Raw genomic sequence first — 7,714 nt, 5'->3', positions numbered from 1 at the left:
GTATGCCTTCTCAAACTCAACTTTGAAAATGAGAATTCGCTTCCCGCTTTTACTACCCCACGACACCAATTCGTTAAGGATGAGAGGCCCATCGAGAATATATCTACCCTCCACAAAAGCAGTTTGAACAGGGGAAACCAAGGCTCCCAAAAAAAAAGTTTTAAACGATTTAGGAGGACCTTACTTACAACTTTGTGGACGACTCCTATTAGGAAAATCGGCCTGAAATCTCCCCAAGTCTCTGGATCACGCTTCTTAGGAATGAGAGCCAAAAAGGACGAGCCACCACATTTCGGAATTGACCCATGCTTGTAGAAGTGTCGGAAGAATTCTTGAAACACTGGACTAAAATACGACCAGAAGTACCTTATGAACTCGAAAGTAAATCCATCGGGCCCAGGGGATTTATCTCCACCACAATCCCACACCGCTCTCTGTATTTCGTTCTCATCAAAGGGGTTTGAAATAGAAGAACCGGCTTCCACTGGTAACCTACTAAAGCCAATGTTATCGACACGTGGCCTAACCGACATCGGCTCGTTGAATTTGGAACCAAAGTACGAGGCTGCTATCGACTTAAGAGTTGTAGGGTCCGACACCCATTGCCCATCCACATATAACCCATTAATCCTGTTTTTGGCTTTTCGACAGTTAACGACCCCGTGGAAGAATGCCGTATTATCATCACCTTTTGATATCCAGTTTACTTTGGCTTTTTGGAAAAGATCTTTGCATTTTTTTGCTTCAAAACTAGCAATAATTCTTTTACATTCTACCCTGCTCAATTTCTCCTCGTTAGACAAACTCTGGTTCTCTGCAATATCCTCCAGAGACGAAAGAGTTGAGATGGCCTTCTTAAGATCAATCTCTTCAGCCTCTTTGACCCGATGACTCCAGATTTTTATCCTTTCTTTTAGTTTTAAGGATAACATGTAAAACTAATTCCGACTTAATACCTTCTGTTCCTTCCGAAAAAACCGATTCGACAACCTCATCTAACGATTTGTCTCCAAGCGAGGAATTAAAAAAACGAAAAGGGGCAGCACCAAAGCAATTTCTTGTCGTGGTCAAAACAACTGGGCAATGATCGGAGATGAGCCTCGGAAGCACTTTAAGAGAAGCTTCCGGCCACTTATTCAAAAAAACTTCGTTCACAAGAAACCTATCAAGTTTACTTAGTTTTTCCCCGTCGTCTGACATATACGTAAACCTCCTCGCCCCCATGGCGTACTCTTCTAAACCCGCACAGCTAATAAAATTATTAAACGCCAAGGCAATATTGGAATCGAAAGTGGAATGAAACCGTTCGTCTGGAAATCTTACATCGTTAAAGTCCCCAAGGAACACCCAACATCCTTCATAAGTGCCAGAAAGCTCCATTAAAGTGCCCCAAAGTCTACGCCTCTCAGCCTGATCATTCGGGGTGTAGACATTTACGATACAACACTCCGCTTCCAAACCCTTTATCCTACCCACAGTTAGGATGAAGTTTCTATTAGACACAACATGGGAGACCACGAAATGACTAGGATCCCAAATCGACACAAGGCCGCCAGACCTTCCCACGGCATCGACAACCGACCACTCGAAATCGATATTCCCCCAGAACCTCGCCATCTGATTTTTAGACAAGCCAGATTTCTGAGTTTCTTGGATCCCGACAAAATTCACCCCATTTTCCTGAATAATCTGTTTCACCCAAGCCGGTTTACCCGCCACACCAACACCCCTAATATTGAGAGTTAAGAAATTCATTTGGGAAAATTTACCTCCATTTCTTCACGAACAACCTTTCTGACATGATCTTCAAATTCAGCCAGGTTGACCCCGAGATCAACACCCAACTTGGTCGTATTTTCAGTCTCCTCCTCAATGACCAGTGAATCGTCCGTAGTCGCATCCTTAGGATTATCGATCCCATGACACCCCTCAAGAGGACCACTACCACGGTCAGATTCAAGAGAATCCATCAGAGTTGTCACCACCCGGTTCTTCACTAGAATCATCATCTTCCGCCACCGACAAAAAATAAGGTTCAGGAGAGCACCTTCGTTTTCTTCTATTCCTGCTGTTGAAAGAGAAAATTCTCTTACTAGGCTTGATGAGAAATAAGTTACTACTCCTCTCTCTCTCTCTCTCTCTATGTTTCCATTCCTTTCTTCCAATTCTTTCCCTAAAAATATCTCAGAAACACTACCCCCACTTTCTTTCTCATTGAACACTACTATTATTAATTTACTTAAAGGCTTGAAGCAAACCGCCTCTTGTAATCAAGCAAACAGGGACAACCATGTGATGTTTATCTTAGAATCTGCTTAACCTTTATTCGATGCTCCGTCGTTATCTTGTCCAGATCAAGCCTTGCACTGTTGAATCCGGTCCAATCGCCCAGTAAGATTTTGATAACATTTGTTTCAAAACAACTCTCACTCTCTCAGCCGACATTTTATATAAACTTGTCCACTGCCAAAGTTTGTTTCAGATCTGATCCTCAAGTGTTGTGTGTTTACTCCTAGTGTGATGTTTACATTCTTCCATGCTAAATAGAGTCAAAAAGAGAGTTCATGACGTTTTTCTAAGCTCATTTTGCTGCATAATGAACTTACTTTTGTAACTTTTGTTAGGTTTGAAGTTTTAAATGTTATTGGTTTTGGTTTTTGTTGACAAAGTTATGTTTAGAAAAAAATAATTGAAAATATAAACATGAAATATGAGATCTTTAAAATATGCTTTAACAAAATACGTTTACTAGTATTTGTGAAAGTTCGTTATGTAAATAGAAAACATTATCTGTTATATTTGTTAAAGCTACATTTTTCATTCTTCACACAAAAAAATTTATTCATTTAACCCAACCAAGCTTCTTTGGGAACCAATGTTTTAAAAACCGCTTTTTAAGTCAAATCTAATTAGGCTAAGAAATGGTACAACTTGTTTAACGGGGTTGTCACACGAGGAACAACTGGGTTGAATGGCTTTCTCTGTAAATTCATACCAATTCAACTTCAACTCAAAAAATAACCAAAAAGTACATGATTTTGTACTAAGAAATAATCTAAAAGTTAATCCATAATAAAAAGGATGGGTGTTATAGAATACCCATATTCAATCAAGCATATTACAAAAGCTATAGCACATTACTAGCTTATGTTCGATCTCAACTAGCTTATTTTGCCTATCATGTTCACACCTAGTCGTTGTAACCACATTCGATTTCACATAATTATTGTGAATCAAAAGCTAGACCGCAAGAGAATCGGAAAAGTTTGTAGGGTATAGAAATCTAACGTACCGTGATTAGAACGAACCGAACAATGATGGCCGAAGGAATTACGGTTTTGAAATTTCAGTGTAGAATGAAAGCTTTTTGAACAAAATGGATTATTTGAGGTTGTATAATTACGAGATATAAAGCCGAAATGTTGCTATGTGAGTGCCGTTGTTTTCTTATGACGTGACATAAGGAAAAGAAGTTGAATCTTTTTTTAAAGAGTATAGATAGAGGGCCGAAGCCCAAAGGCAATGTAGTGATTAGTGGCTAATTAGGTATAGATTAGGGGCTAATGAAGTGAATAATGAATTAATTAATAGTGGTAGTAATTAGTGATGATCTAAAAAATACATGCACGCTAAGGCTATGTTTAATGTGCGATAAATGGGGGCGAGAAGGGGCGACAAAAAGGTGGAACACCGCTCCCATGCGATATTGGGGCGATTAGTTGGGTGGGGGGAGTGGCTACTTTTTGTCGCATGTTGTTATTGTTATAATATTATCATAATAGGTTGTGGGCCAACTCAATATTTGTACTTTATTCATGCAAATGAACTAAAATAAGCCTTTGTCAAATAAGCCGGTTTAACTCTTAATATTCATGCAAATGAACTCAAATAAGCCTTTGTCAAAGCTTTAGGCCAACTCAATATTTTTTACTTTATTTACATGAGATTAACTAAAAGTCTATAATAATAAATAAAAGCAGGCCGCTGAATTATTTAATTAGATCATGGGCAAAGAAAGCCCAGTAAGATTTGGATAATATCCTTCAAAATCCATCAATTGACCTTGAGAACAGTCACCGTCTCCCACCACAAGCACCACCACTACCCCTACTCTCTTCTTATCTTAAAATCGATATTCGCATGCATATTTTGATTTGAAAGACGTGATAGATCTTTGCCGGAATTCTGAAATTTTGTTGGTGGTGGACTCCCACTCTCTCAGCCGACATTTTATTTAAAAGGTAATTTTGCTGTATAATGAACTTGCTACTTTACTTTTGTTATTATTGGTTTTGGTTTTTGTTACAATTGGGTGTTATGTAATTGAAAATGTAAACCTTGAAAATATGCTTGAACAAAATACGTTTACTAGTGTTTGTGAAAGTTCGTTATGTAAATAGAAAACATAATCTGTTATATTGGTGCTCGATCTTTACATTCTACATTTCTACTAGGTTCATGTTCTATCATTATTATTTAATAAAAGAAAATATAAGTTGAATTAGGTTTGGAGGGTGAAATCATCAAATGGGGGGTGGGAGTCGGAGAAACATCCCCGGAACATGTACTCCGATAACCCAATGGACTTCGGTCTTCTGGCATCTTTCTATCCTTCCTTTTGTTATTACTTTTGTTTGGGTTCGGGCTCGTTTATTATATGAGCCTTAATAAAAGCTCGGGCTTGTTTACTATATGAACCTTAACAAAAGCTCGAGCTCATTTAAGCTCGGCTCAGTTTGAGTTTTAACGAGCCGATCTCGAGTAGCTCATGAGCAGCTTGGCTCCTTTACGCTACTAATTGTAACTACTGTTTGATCTTTAACTTTGTACTCGGTATAAATTTATCATTCTTGTACCTTAACATTTCTTTGTTTATACAATCTTGAAAGATTAACAAGTCATCATTTGTCACAAACATAATCAATAGGTGGATCCCGATGGACAGTTATGCCCCACGGTACCCAACAGATCTAATTACATCCATTGGATCGAAGACCTTTTATCCTCTGATATCATTCCCAGTCATCATAAAGATGACAATATCGGTATAAATTTATCATTCTTGTACCTTAACATTTCTTTGTTTATACAATCTTGAAAGATTAACAAGTCATCATTTTGTCACAAACATAATCAATAGGTGGATCCCCGATGGACAGTTATGCCCCACGGTACCCAACAGATCTAATTACATCCATTGGATCGAAGACCTTTTATCCTCTGATATCATTCCCAGTCATCATAAAGATGACAATATCACAAAAGGATTGATATTGGCACCGGGGCCAATTGCATTTATCCTTTACTTGGAGCATCTCTTCTCGGTTGGAGTTTCATTGGAACAGACGTGACAGATGTAGCACTTGACTGGGCCGAGAAAAACGTTAAGAATAACCCCCAAATATCTAATTTAATAGAGATTCGGAAAGTTGACTTTGATGAAGGAGAGTTGACTAGTCAAACCACTAACAATGGACCTCCTATACATGTAGGTGTGGTCAAAACCGATGAGAAGTTTGACTTTTGTATGTGTAATCCACCTTTCTTTGAGTCAATGGATGAAGCGGGTCTTAATCCAACACATCTTGTGGTGGGATCCCTGCAGAGATGGTTTGTCCAGGTGGTGAACAAGCTTTTGTTAGTCGAATGATTCAAGATAGTGTTCAACTTAAACACTCTTTTAGGTATTATCCTTTATAATAAAACTTAAAGGCTAATTCTTTATATTATGTATTTGTGTTTGTTATAGATGGTACACATCAATGGTTGGAAAGAAATCGAGTTTAAAAATTTTGATATCAAAGCTTCGTGAAGTGGGAGTTACAGTGGTTAAAACTACTTGGTTTGTTCAAGGTCAACGTCTCGGTGGGGAATCGCTTGGTCTTTTGTTCCTTCAACTAAAAAGATAATATCATCTCACGTGGCCACTAGAAATGTCCTCACTTTCATGCTAGAGGTCAGTATATGTTAATTTGATTCGGTATCTTAATCTCTATATTCATTTTTAATAATCATGCTGCTATCACCATTGTTAGGGAATCCAACGCCAGTTCAGTGCGTTTCATGTTCTCCAGTCAGTTGAATCTTTCATTAAAGGGAGTGACGCATCCTGTAAATTAAACGCTGCTTTGTTTTATATTGATGTAATCTCAAATGATTTGCATTTTCGTGTAATGGTAAGTATGTCATTTTTTATGATTTTATACTTTTGTATTGTTGCAAGAATACGTTTGTGTTTATAACAATATATATATATATTTTTGGCCTTTTTTTTAATAGGTTTTTGAGCAGATTCCGGGCACTCTTTTAGTTAGAGGATCTTTGAAACCTGGAGAAACCGTTGCACCAGGTTTGTGTTTTTTTTTATGTTATTGAATTATGTGCTATCTAGTTACTTCAACTAAGAACAAAGGCTTATCTGTTTTTGTTTATGGACATGATTATGTGTTTTGTTTGCAGGGTTACTCTCATCAATATTCTTGCAGTTGGAGGATGCTTTGAGAAAAGAGTTTTGCCCACAAAAAGCTTCCACACACATCTCAGATATGTAATTTAAAGTTTAGTTCTTTTTTTTACTATCTTTTGTTTATTATTGATTAATTTATGTATCAGAAAGAGTATTAAACATATTAGGGCTGCATTATAAGTGATTACGAGTCAACTTGCCTTGGCTCAAGTTTGGCTCATTTACAAACCAAGCCAACTCAGCTCACTTGTTTATAAACAAACAGATTTCAAGAGAATTTTTTGAGGGAGTCACGAGCCACGGACTTTTTGAAATGCAATTGATTTGGGATAGTCAAAGAAAAGGCTATTGTTTATTTGGGCTCTTCAAAAAGCTCGCTCAAATCAACCCATTTTAAACAATTCAAGCCCATGCCAAGGTAAGCTCGACTCGTTAGCTAGCTAGGTTTGAATTAAACTCAAATTTCATTATTATAGCCTAACATTATAACAATTAACAAGACATGGTTTTCAAATAGTAGTATGGCTATTTTTTAATGAAGCAAATAAATCTTGAAGCTGCAATCGTTTATGATTCAGTATTGGTTAAAAGTAATAATTAGAAACCAAATAATTTCTATAAACTCAAATTTCATTATTATAGCCTAACATTATAACAATTAACAAGACATGGTTTTCAAATAGTAATATGGCTATTTTTTAATGAAGCAAATAAATCTTGAAGCTGCAATCGTTTATGATTCAGTATTGGTTAAAAGTAATAATTAGAAACCAAATAATTTCTAAATGAAAAGGACAATCATGGAGGAGAATTAAGAAACGAAACTGAAAATAATAATGGGATAAAATTTCATCAACTAGTTCATTTGATGATACACCAGAAACAGTTGAGTTGAATCTTATTTTTTAAAGTCTTGCGTTCAACATTAGTATTTGGTTCATGGAAAAGGAAGAAACAAATAAAATGGAAAGATACCGCTGGGTTGGTAATCTAGCTTGTAGAGGTATGTGATCATGGAGATTGGTGTGCAATTAGCAGACGAAAACAAGAACTGGGACGTGGGGTTAACTGCTGCTATTAAGCCACCATCACATTCATGTCTAGAGGCAAATACAGAGTTAGATTTGTACCAAAAGATGCTAGAGATATGGAATGGTTTTAAGCCACCAACACCCCATGTTTTGATTCCGAATTTTGGGCGAACATTAACATCTTTGTCTAAGTTTGGAGCAACTACCATCAAGGGAA

The 7,714-nt window shown here is 37.0% G+C and overlaps 1 pseudogene across 1 annotated transcript; it reads left to right on the top strand.

Moving 5' to 3' along the window:
* The first annotated feature begins 4,937 nt into the window (after window positions 1-4,937).
* LOC143603595 (uncharacterized) lies at window positions 4,938-6,893 on the top strand (annotated as a pseudogene). Its single transcript, XR_013148095.1, has 6 exons — window positions 4,938-4,957; window positions 5,102-5,684; window positions 5,750-5,956; window positions 6,036-6,176; window positions 6,280-6,349; window positions 6,460-6,893. The product of XR_013148095.1 is annotated as an uncharacterized LOC143603595 (transcript).
* The last annotated feature ends 821 nt before the right edge of the window (window positions 6,894-7,714 follow it).

The sequence above is a fragment of the Bidens hawaiensis genome, unplaced genomic scaffold (assembly GCF_021521415.1).
Source record: "Bidens hawaiensis isolate Kalapana, Puna unplaced genomic scaffold, B.hawaiensis_p1.1 tig00062221_1, whole genome shotgun sequence".
Classification (NCBI taxonomy): Eukaryota; Viridiplantae; Streptophyta; class Magnoliopsida; order Asterales; family Asteraceae; genus Bidens; species Bidens hawaiensis.
The sequence above is the reverse complement of the archived record's forward strand: the minus strand, read 5'-3'. Positions and strand labels throughout refer to the sequence as shown.